Consider the following 12,903-nt stretch of genomic DNA (forward strand, 5'->3'; position numbering starts at 1 on the left):
GATAATCTTGGTGGTCTATGCCTCTAAATGTAGTCATTTATAATTTTTTGCAACCTGTGTAAGTCTTGTGTAGTTCCTGAGATTGGTACCGTTTGTAACAGATAAAGCGCCTTGGGCAGCAGCATCATTTTGACCGCCTGGATTTTGCCTATCCAGGAAAGGTATTTCAGAAGCCATTCAGATGTGAGTTGTTGAAATTCTTCTACTAGTTTGCTATAATTGAGTTTGCGTAGTAGTGTGTTGTTGTCTGGGGTGATATGTATGCCTAAATATTTTAAAGATGTTTTTTGAATTTGAAATGGGCTAATTTGCATTATGTCGCTTATCATTTTGGGGGAGATTTTGATTGGGAGTAACTCTAATTTGCTAAGGTTTACAGAGAAATTGGATGCTAGTCCATACTGCTTCAGTTCGTCCAGCACCGCAGAGAGAGATGTAAATGGATCCGTGAGTGTCATTAAGACATTATCTGCAAACATGGCCAGAGATTATGATTGCTCATTAATTTATATTCCTCGAATGTTGGGATTTAGCCGAATTTTGATAGCAAGAGGTTCAAGTGATAAAATGAATAGCAAGGGGGAGAGAGGGCATCCTTGTCTAGATCCATTACAGATTTTGAATGCATCAGAGAGGCATCCATTAACTTTATTTTGCGCTGCTGGGTTCTGATATAATGCCATAATTTGTTCAATAGAACTATTTGGGAAGTCGAAATGTAAAAGAGTGGTTTGCAGGAAGGTCCAATCTAAACGATCGAAAGCCTTCTCAGCATCTGTAGATAGAAAAATAGCTTGTTTGTTCTGGGATGAGGAGTATTCCAACAGATCTAGAATTCTAATGGTATTGTCTTTAGCCTCACTCTGCGGTACAAATCAGACCTGATCTAGGTGGTTTATGTGTAGGAGGATGTAGTTCATGTGGGCTGCCAAAACCTTGGCATAGAGTATCAAATCTACGTTTAGTAGGGATATTGGCCTAAAATTAGCAGAAGAATTGGGGATTTTCCCAGGTTTAGGCAAGACAGATACATGTACCTGCAGCATTATATCTGGAAAATGTATCAATTGTGGGATGTTATTAAATAGTGAAGTAAGGTAAGGTATTAACTGGTTGGCAAATGTTTTGTAGTATAGTCCAGAAAACCCATCTGGTCCAGGAGATTTATTAGATTTTAGATTTTAAATGTCCTCTCTAATATCCTTCTCAGAAATAGGTTGAGTGAGTTTAGTTTTTAACTCTGGCGGGATAGGTGGGACTGGGATATCATGTACGTATTCTTCACATATTTTTCTGTGTGTTTCTTCATTTTTGTCAGGAAAAAGATTGTACACGTTGTGGTAAAACTGTTTAAATAAGTTTGCAATATTTGTGGTATCTTCACTGGGGGATCCATTATTATTATTTAAAGAATGTACATACAGTATACTTTAAGGTTTTGTTTTTTTAGAGTTTTTGTTAACAATCTGCCTGCCTTATTATTTTCATTATAAAATCTTTGCTGGGTAAATAAGTGTTGTCTTTGTGCTTTGATGTGTAGCAGGTTGTTTACACGGTTTCAATAGTCAGTTAGCTGTGTTAGTATATTGTCATCTGTGGGGTGTCTTTTGTGTAAAGAGTCTAGGTCTACTATTTTTTGGGCAAGAGAAGAGTTATCAAGTCTATCTTGTTTGCTTTTTGCGCTTTTAATTTTATGAGTTCTCTCATGAAGCTTTTGTGTGATCCCCAAGTATACCCATGTTTACTTAGTTGTTGTTTATGTCAAAGAAAGCATCTAACTGTTCTTCCAGTTTTTGTTTATTTTGATTATCTAGGAGAAGGGATTCATCCAGCTGCCATTGGAAACTTTTGAGAGGCTTGGGAGGCCCCCGAATATTACACGTGACCATAGAATGATCTGACCAAGTAGTGTGTTTGATGTGCGATTTGTCTATATATGAGAGAGCAAGGTGATCAACTAGGATGTAGTCTAGCCTGGAGTAGCTTTTCTGGGGATGTAAGAAAAAAGTATAATCTTTTTTTTGTGGGTGCAGGTATCTCCATGTATCATGCAGGGTAAGGAGCCGGAGATTTTGCCATATGGATAATAGTGCACTTTGGGATATTCTAGCATTGGGCGTATAGAGCAATCTACCACAGGATTTAGTGGAACATTTAAGTCTCCTGCCAGGATTAAAGGTCCCTTTATCAAAGTTACTATTGTGGAGGAAATTTTTGAATAAAACTGCCTTGGTTTTTATTTGGTACATATAGATTAACTATGGTTATTGGTTTACCATATAAAATACCTACTATGCAGAGATACCCTCTTTATCCTTATCTAATTTCAATAGTGTGAAGGGTATAGCTTTAGTAATTAAGATGCTAACTCCATTAGCTTTCTTTAAAGACTTTGAGCTATGGTAAATTTGTGTGTAGTGTGATGATAGATACTTAGGTACATTGAAATGCGTCTCTTGAAGCATAACTATATCCCCCCCCCTATTGTGTAAGTCTCGCAGTGCCATTCGTCTTTTATTTGGCCAGTTAAATCCCTTCACATTCTGCGTTATCAGGGTTACAACATTCTTTTTTATGATGAAAGTGATATTACGCAAGAGAACCTTGTAGAGTGCTTATAACACAAGGGCAGAGTTTTGGCAGATTGAGAAAACCTATTCATTAAAAATAACACTTTATAACTTAAAACTTTATAACTAATATAGAAGAAACTATTTTAAACCATACTTGATAAATGAACAACAATTAAGGATACAAATCATCCTCACCATGTAAATATATTAGAATTAACAGGAATAAAGATTATACAAATTCCCAGCCTGAACTCCATGCTGAGGGAGAGAGCCACCCTTTGCATGTGAGAAGAAAACATCTTAGGTCTCAGGGTGTAATTAGCTCTCAACCCCAGACCTGGAAGGACCTATAAGCTCACCTTGGGAGGAGGAAGAATAGGTCAAATTGGTGTAAGTCACCTCGACTTTCTAAACCTAGTCTTAAATACTTTATTTTTTTTTTCAAAAAGGATATAAGTTTCTTTTGTTCAGGTTCCGTTGAGAGGTGATCTGGTCACTTGTCTGCGTGATTTCTTGGCTTGTGATTGTTGCCACTCAAGTCTCTGTGGCAATGAAGTAGGATCCTGGTGAGGAGACCTAGGCCTTTGCTTCTGCTGAGAGTCCGTAGGTGCAGGTTCAGGTATCTCCAACACTTTGCATATTTCTGGAATGTTGTCTGGTGATTTACAAACTAGTCGTTTGCCTCTCCAGTTGATCAATAAGAGAAATGGGAAGCCCCACTTGTAAGCAATATTTCTTTTCCTGAGTTTTGTTGTAAGATGTGACAGTTCTTTCCTTTTTTGTAAAGTTCGGACTGTTAAGTCCGGGAATATTTGCAGGTCTGCATTGTCATATTGGATAGGTTGCTTCTATCTCGCAGCATTCAGCAGACTATTTTTTAATTTTCACAATAATGTCTCTCGGGGGTTGTGTATCTAGGGGCTTGGGGCGTAAAGCTCTATGAGCTCTATCTATTTCAACAATACCTGATGCGTCATCTTCTTTTAAGAAGTTAAATAGGCCCTGTAGGTACCGCTCCATGTCAGGAGCTATGATGGACTCTGGCACCCCTCACATTCTGATATTATTTTGTTGACTGCGGTTTTCGATGTCATCAATTCTGTTTTCCAGCTCCAGAATTGTTTCATCTTTTTGTTGCATTTGGGAGTATACTTTGGTTATGGCGGTGTTATGTGTATCTTGGTCATTTTCTATTTTTTCAATTCTATGGCCCATCTCTGTGATGTCTTTTCTGATTTCCAGAATCTCCTCTTTTATGCACTGCTTGATTTGCATGAACTGGATAAGTGGTAGTAAGCAGCACCGGAGACTTATTAAGGAAAAGATTTTGAACCTTTATTTTTTATACTTGAATTATCTGCCTAAGTGTTTTGTCTCTTATCTTTAATTTTTGCTTAGAATAATGCAATTGTAAGGGTTATGCCTAAACACTTAAGGAGCAGTGCATAAGCATATGAAATACTCAATTAACAAAACTGGACTATACAGGCTAAATAAACCTGATAGTCTTAAAGAAATGCTTTTATTGCACCGTGAACAATGAATTGTAGTAATTAATTCGGTAGATTACTGGAACTTATGATTGAAAAAGAATTTGTGTCATCAAATTAAAATATAACCTTTATTAGTTTTATGTATAAAAAAGACAGCATAAATTGTGTGTGTATGCTACCCTGGAGAGAGTTAAAAGCACACTCTCTGTTGATTGTATGATACTTAGCTTGTATAATATCACTGATATAGAGTACTTGGTAACCCAGTTTTAAGACCGAGTTTATATTCTAGGTATATCTGTATATTTATCTATCTAAGGACTATGTGGCCTAATATCTGGCCTGTCCTTCAGATTTTCCCATAGTGGGTATTGATATATGGTATACCTATTATACTTAAACTTAATGGTCTTAGTAGATAAATAGGCTTATAAGGCACTATGAACATCAATGTCCAGTTATATAACCAGTATAGAGTGTGCTAATACCAATGTATACACTTGCAATAAAATATCTGTGGAGACTGGGAGGTCTGGAGGATTACCTATATGGCAGTCTCTATATTGTATCACCAACACTTGATTTTTTGAGTTAACTTGGCAACTCTAACTGATATTAATGATTGTGCACATACTATTGCATCAAGGGATAAGCTCGGATTTCAGCTAGTGGTAATTTAAAGCAGTCTGTGTCCTATAGTACTTGACATTATATTGTCAAAATAAATGGCATTATAGCATCTTAATAGATTGTGGGAATTTTCAACCAGTCTGGAGCTATATTTAAAGTGACTTTGCAGACTAAAACTTTATTTTTGTGCTTAAATCGCTTGCAGACTTATTTTTTCTGTCACACTGTTTTTGCTCGAGTAGTGTTGCAGGGTTTCTAGGTTACAACTTGTAATAGTTTGGCATTGTGTGTCTAATGTTAAATTATCTTGGTAATGCCGCCTGTAAACTTTACTGCTTATAACTTAATCAAAGATATTGTTGAGAAAGTGTTATCTTGAAACCTTATCCTCAAGATTTATATTTCCTACACGTTACCGTATTGGATTATGCAGGTGCAGCGGTTAACCATTTTTTAAACGCTATGGTAAGTAGTAATAGCTGCTGCTTAGGCCTGTGAAAAACAGACTTGTTTTCTCTGTCACTCAGTTTTGACTGCAGTTGTAATGCAGCGTTACTAAATTACAGCTTGTAATAGTGTGACACTACGGCCTAGATTTGGAGTTTGGCGGTAGAAGGGCTGTTAACGCTCCGCGGGCTTTTTTCTGGCCGCACCATAAAATTAACTCTGGTATGGAGAGTTCAAACAAATGCTGCGTTAGGCTCCAAAAAAGGAGCGTAGAGCATTTGTACCGCAAATGCAACTCTCGATACCAGAGTTGCTTACGGACGCGGCCAGCCTCAAAAACGTGCTCGTGCACGATTCTCCCATAGGAAACAATGGGGCTGTTTGAGCTGAAAAAAAACCTAACACCTGCAAAAAAGCAGCGTTCAGCTCCTAACGCAGCCCCATTGTTTCCTATGGGGAAACACTTCCTACGTCTGCACCTAACACTCTAACATGTACCCCGAGTCTAAACACCCTAACCTTACACTTATTAACCCCTAATCTGCCGCCCCCGCTATCGCTGACCCCTGCATTTTTTTTTTAAACCCTAATCTGCCGCTCCGTAAACCGCCGCAACCTACGTTATCCCTATGTACCCCTAATCTGCTGCCCCTAACACCGCCGACCCCTATGTTATATTTATTAACCCCTAATCTGCCCCCCACAACGTCGCCGACACCTGCCTACACTTATTAACCCCTAATCTGCCGAGCGGACCTGAGCGCTACTATAATAAAGTTATTAACCCCTAATCCGCCTCACTAACCCTATCATAAATAGTATTAACCCCTAATCTGCCCTCCCTAACATCGCCGACACCTAACTTCAATTATTAACCCCTAATCTGACGACCGGAGCTCACCGCTATTCTAATAAATGTATTAACCCCTAAAGCTAAGTCTAACCCTAATACTAACACCCCCCTAACTTAAATATAATTTACATCTAACGAAATAAATTAACTCTTATTAAATAAATTATTCCTATTTAAAGCTAAATACTTACCTGTAAAATACATCCTAATATAGCTACAATATAAATTATAATTATATTATAGCTATTTTAGGATTTATATTTATTTTACAGGCAACTTTGTAATTATTTTAACCAGGTACAATAGCTATTAAATAGTTAAGAACTATTTAATAGTTACCTAGTTAAAATAATAAAAAATTTACCTGTAAAATAAATCCTAACCTAAGATATAATTAAACCTAACACTACCCTATCAATAAAATAATTAAATAAACTACCTACAATTACCTACAATTAACCTAACACTACACTATCAATAAATTAATTAAATACAATTGCTACAAATAAATACAATTAAATAAACTAACTAAAGTACAAAAAATAAAAAAGAACTAAGTTACAAAAAATAAAAAAATATTTACATACATAAGAAAAATATTACAACAATTTTAAACTAATTACACCTACTCTAAGCCCCCTAATAAAATAACAAAGACCCCCAAAATAAAAAATTCCCTACCCTATTCTAAATAAAAAAAGTTACAAGCTCTTTTACCTTACCAGCCCTGAACAGGGCCCTTTGCGGGGCATGCCCAAAGAATTTCAGCTCTTTTGCCTGTAAAAGAATAAATACAATACCCCCCCCAACATTACAACCCACCACCCACATACCCCTAATCTAACCCAAACCCCCCTTAAATAAACCTAACACTAAGCCCCTGAAGATCTTCCTACCTTGTCTTCACCATCCAGGTTCACCGATCCGTCCTGAAGAGCTCCTCCGATGTCCTGATCCAAGCCCAAGCGGGGGGCTGAAGAGGTCCATGATCCGGTCAAAGTCTTCATCCAAGCAGGGCAGAAGAGGATCTTCCATCCGATTGAAGTCATCATCCAGGCGGCATCTTCTATGGTCTTCCATCCGGAGCGAAGCGGCAGGATCCTGAAGACCTCCAGCGCGGAACATCCATCCGGACCGACGACTGAACGACGAATGACTGTTCCTTTAAGGGACGTCATCCAAGATGGCGTCCCTCGAATTCCGATTGGCTGATAGGATTCTATCAGCCAATCGGAATTAAGGTAGGAATTTTCTGATTGGCTGATGGAATCAGCCAATCAGAATCTAGTTCAATCCGATTGGCTGATCCAATCAGCCAATCAGATTGAGCTCGCATTCTATTGGCTGTTCCGATCAGCCAATAGAATGCGAGCTCAATCTGATTGGCTGATTGGATCAGCCAATCGGATTGAACTTGATTCTGATTGGCTGATTCCATCAGCCAATCAGAAAATTCCTACCTTAATTCCGATTGGCTGATAGAATCCTATCAGCCAATCGGAATTCGAGGGACGCCATCTTGGATGACGTCCCTTAAAGGAACAGTCATTCGTCGTTCAGTCGTCGGTCCGGATGGATGTTCCGCGCTGGAGGTCTTCAGGATCCTGCCGCTTCTCTCCGGATGGAAGACCATAGAAGATGCCGCCTGGATGATGACTTCAATCGGATGGAAGATCCTCTTCTGCCCCGCTTGGGCTTGGATCAGGACATCGGAGGAGCTCTTCAGGACGGATCGGTGAACCTGGATGGTGAAGACAAGGTAGGAAGATCTTCAGGGGCTTAGTGTTAGGTTTATTTAAGGGGGGTTTGGGTTAGATTAGGGGTATGTGGGTGGTGGGTTGTAATGTTGGGGGGGGGGTATTGTATTTATTCTTTTACAGGCAAAAGAGCTGAAATTCTTGGGGCATGCCCCGCAAAGGGCCCTGTTCAGGGCTGGTAAGGTAAAAGAGCTTTTACCTTTTTTAATTTAGAATAGGGTAGGGAATTTTTTATTTTGGGGGTCTTTGTTATTTTATTAGGGGGCTTAGAGTAGGTGTAATTAGTTTAAAATTGTTGTAATATTTTTCTTATGTTTTTAAATATTTTTTTATTTTTTGTAACTTAGTTCTTTTTTATTTTTTGTACTTTAGCTAGTTTATTTAATTGTATTTATTTGTAGGAATTGTGTTTAATTAATTTATTGATAGTGTAGTGTTAGGTTAATTGTAGGTAATTGTAGGTAGTTTATTTAATTATTTTATTGATAGGGTAGTGTTAGGTTTAATTATATCTTAGGTTAGGATTTTTTTTACAGGTAATTTTGTTATTATTTTAACTAGGTAACTATTAAATAGTTCTTAACTATTTAATAGCTATTGTACCTGGTTAAAATAATTACAAAGTTGCCTGTAAAATAAATATTAATCCTAAAATAGCTATAATATAATTATAATTTATATTGTAGCTATATTAGGATTTATTTTACAGGTAAGTATTTAGCTTTAAATAGGAATAAGTTATTTAATAAGAGTTAATTTATTTCGTTAGATGTAAATTATATTTAAGTTAGGGGGGTGTTAGTGTTAGGGTTAGACTTAGCTTTAGGGGTTAATACATTTATTAGAATAGCGGTGAGCTCCGGTCGTCAGATTAGGGGTTAATAATTGAAGTTAGGTGTCGGCGATGTTAGGGAGGGCAGATTAGGGGGTTAATACTATTTATTATAGGGTTAGTGAGGCGGGTTAGGGGTTAATAACTTTATTATAGTAGCGCTCAGGTCCGCTCGGCAGATTAGGGGTTAATAAGTGTAGGCAGGTGTCGGCGACGTTGAGGGGGGCAGATTAGGGGTTAATAAATATAATATAGGGGTCGGCGGTGTTAGGGGTAGCAGATTAGGGGTACATAAGGATAACGTAGGTGGCGGCGCTTTGCGGTCGGAAGATTAGGGGTTAATTATTTTAAGTAGCTGGCGGCGACGTTGTGGGGGGCAGGTTAGGGGTTAATAAATGTAATACAGGGGTCGGCGGGGTTAGGGGCAGCAGATTAGGGGTACATAAGTATAACGTAGGTGGCGGTCGGCAGATTAGGGGTTAAAAATTTTAATCGAGTGGCGGCGATGTGGGGGGAGCTCGGTTTAGGGGTACATAGGTAGTTGATGGGTGTTAGTGTACTTTAGGGTACAGTAGTTAAGAGCTTTATGAACCGGCGTTAGCCAGAAAGCTCTTAACTCCTGCTATTTTCAGGCGGCTGGAATTTTGTCGTTAGAGCTCTAACGCTCACTTCAGAAACGACTCTAAATACCAGCGTTAGAAAGATCCCATTGAAAAGATAGGATACGCAAATGGCGTAGGGGGATCTGCGGTATGGAAAAGTCGCTGATGAAAAGTGAGCGTTAGACCCTTTAATCACTGACTCCAAATACCAGCGGGCGGCCAAAACCAGCGTTAGGAGCCTCTAACGCTGGTTTTGACGGCTACCGCCGAACTCCAAATCTAGGCCTATGCGTCTAATTTTGTATTATCTTAGTGATGACACCTGTATGTTATATTCCTTCTATGGTAGTGTACGATATTGTGTAGACACAATTGTCTCAGAACTTAATCCCCCAGATATTATATTACCCACACGTTATCGTATTATGTTATGCAAGTGCAGCGGTTACCCATTTTTTTTATATATACTGGGATAAACAGTAATAGCTTCTGCTTAAGCCTGTGAAAAAGCCACAGGTTACAGGTTACCAAGTACTAACTGAGAAAAGTTTTTTAAGCTAAGATATTTTTACTAATTATTACAACAAGAGAGGCAGTTAAAAAATAGCGAGGACCCCTGACGCAGCATTTCACTAACGCATCCTCAGAGGGGTTACCCGGGCCGGCACACTACCGGAAGTATGTAGTATTCTAATGTCCCACCTCTAAAGTTTGATTGGTCAGGGACTACTGTTGCTATTAGTAGAGCTTGTGTCAATCTTAGAGTTAGTTCTGTCACGGAGGTTGCTATGGAGACGATGTGTAACCGCCATGGTTACTGGATAACAAAACAATCAAAAAATATAATATATTATTTTGGAAATGAATGCACCAGTGTTTAACACTGCCTTGTTCACTTCGTCCTTTATCTTTATTTAGGTATGTTAATATAGTTTCTTATAGGGAAAAAGCGGAACTATTTGTTTGGATGTAACACCATTAATGTATGTATTTATAGATACTTATCAAGATTTGTTATGTTCGTAGTACTTTTGTTAAGTACTGTGGTGATATACAAGTGAGAGGTGAAAATAAAAATAAAACTTAAGAACAAAAAACGCGTGTTTAAGCTGTGAATAGCGCTTAGTATAAATTTAAAATAAATTAAAATAAAAATGAGTTAAAAATAAAAATGAGTTAAAAATAAAACGTCTAAGGACTTTAAGTTAATTTAGTGAAAAGAATCTAAGATCCAACTTAGGTGGGGATTCATTTTATGTTTAGATAATGAACAGTTGGCTAAAAATAAAGCCAACTCTAGTGAAGTGTGGTGATAGCTCAGTGTTTGAGTGTGATATTCTGAGTTGTTAAATTTAACTTAGAAGAAATTAGTTACTAAGAAGTCCCATTAAAATGCTGCACAGTGAGGGAATGTGTTACTGCCAATTTATTGAATGAAACCATTGAAGTGATTGGGTGTGAATAAAGGTTAAAATCTTGATTTTAATTTATTGTATCTCTTTGATTGTAAAGAATCATACATATTCAAGGTATGATATGTTGAAAATGTTATCTTCTCAGATCATGTAGTGTTGTTTAATCCCTATATTGTTTTTTATATTTTGTTATTCCAGATAGACATGATAGTTGTTGTTATCGTTAAGTCCATGAGGTTTGACACTATTCAATAGGTGTATCCATCTACACACACATTTTAAGTAGTATTTGCTCTAGGTTACCTCCTCTAATGCCTAGAGTTGCTTTTTGTAATACTGAAAATTTAAGCAAGGAATCATTGCTATCATGTTTGTGATAGAAGTGCCTAGCTACACTTGTTATTTGTTTGTTTTTCTCCATGTCCTTATAAGCATTTTTAATATTCCTGCTATGTTCCATTATCCTTGTCCTCACTTGTCGTGTCGTCATTCCGACATAGAACAGCTTACATGGACACTGAAGGACATATATAACACCTGTTGTGGTGCAGGAGAAGTGGTCAGCTAGTATATGTTTATTATCATATTTGTCTACAATGTCCTTGATTTTCAGTACCTTGGGACATGTACTGCATGTCCCACATGGGAACATGCCTTTTGATTGACTTGCTCTTTTGGGGATGTGGATATAATGACTTTTAACCAGTGTGTCTTTTAGGTTTTTGGGTCTTTTATATCCAATTGAAACTTTATCCCCGATCTGAGTTGCTAGTAGGGGATCATTCTTTAAGATATGCCAGTGATCATTTATTATCGTTGTTATCTGTTTTATTTGGGGGTTGTAAGTCGTAATCAGTCTTGGTTTATTGTCCTGTTTTTTCTGACGTGGTCGTAAAAGCCTTTGTCTGTCTTGCTGTAATGCCTCAGTTTCAGCTTTTTTTATGGACCTTTTACTGTAGCCTCTTTCTTGTAGCCTGTTAGATAATTTAGAGGCTTCTTGCCTGAATGTACTCAAATCAGAACAATTCCTCCTCAGCCTTGTGAATTCCCCTTTAGGGATGGCCTTAACAGTACAGGGGGCGTGGGCACTGGTATGGTACAGTAAGGTATTGGTTGCTGTTTGTTTTCTGTATATGTTTGTACTCACCCTTCCTTCTTGGTCTACTTGTATTTGTAGATCCAAGAAATTAACTGATTGCTGACTATACTCGTATGTGAGTTTGATGTTCAATATATTATTGTTCAAGACTTCCATGAACTCACATAATATTGGTTCGGGGCCTTCCCAGATGAACAGTATATCATCTATATACCGAATCCAACAAGGAATGTACTGCATAAATCTATCATTGTCTCCAGCACCGGAGACTTGTATGCACTTAAAAACTTCACTTTATTAAGGCAAATGGATCCTTTTACAAAGCGGTTGATGTGTGACAAACTGTGCCAAAGAGTTGCACCCCATGAACCGTTGCTTACGCGTTTCAGCCCCTGTGGCCGTAGTCGTAGCTCAGTTTTTAAGTGCATACAAGTCTCCGGTGCTGCTTACTACCATTTATCCAGTTGATTCAGAAATCGAGCAAGCACGGAAGATTCCAAGGCACAACGGAACCTAGTGCACGCATTCACCACACACCCACCAGCGTAAGTGGGAGTATCTCAGAGAGAAAGATCGGCCAGCTGTCGGGAACTTGCAGGTGACGTCAGACGCCGAGTGCGGAGCGGTGCAGTGAGGAGCGAGCCTAGGAGGGGAGAGAAAGTACCGTACGGGGAGCAAGTCTTGAGAAGTGCAGGATACTTCACCAGTGGAGAGACACTCCTTCGAACAAGGGTACCCCCGTGGACGGGCCGCTCCCAAATACCGCATCACTTTGAAGAAAATACAGTACCGACAAGAAGCCGGGTGAGTCAGCAGGTGCTACGCTGTCCTGAATTTCATCATTGAACAGCAACAGTCTGACACACTTATTTACCTAAATTAACATTGGCATCTGATGAGGTGGACTTTGGTTATTTAGTGCTTACACATAAGTGACTTTATTGATTTGCATGACTAAGGACGAAAAATCCTTCTTAGAAGGTAATGAATCAAATAGTGCATTTGGGATTGTGAGTATTTCAGAGGTGCTTTTCTCCTCAGAGTCTGAAGAAGTTTTGGATTCTCTTAGTTTTAGGGCTGCTGTTTGCGCATTATGAGGAGTGGAGGGCTCCAGTGCTTTGAAATAGCCATTAACTGATGGTGTAGCTGCTGGTGTAGCTTCCCCTTGGTTTTCTTTTTTACTCCCTTTTTTGGAGACATTT

Source organism: Bombina bombina, chromosome 2, assembly GCF_027579735.1.
Source record: "Bombina bombina isolate aBomBom1 chromosome 2, aBomBom1.pri, whole genome shotgun sequence".
Classification (NCBI taxonomy): Eukaryota; Metazoa; Chordata; class Amphibia; order Anura; family Bombinatoridae; genus Bombina; species Bombina bombina.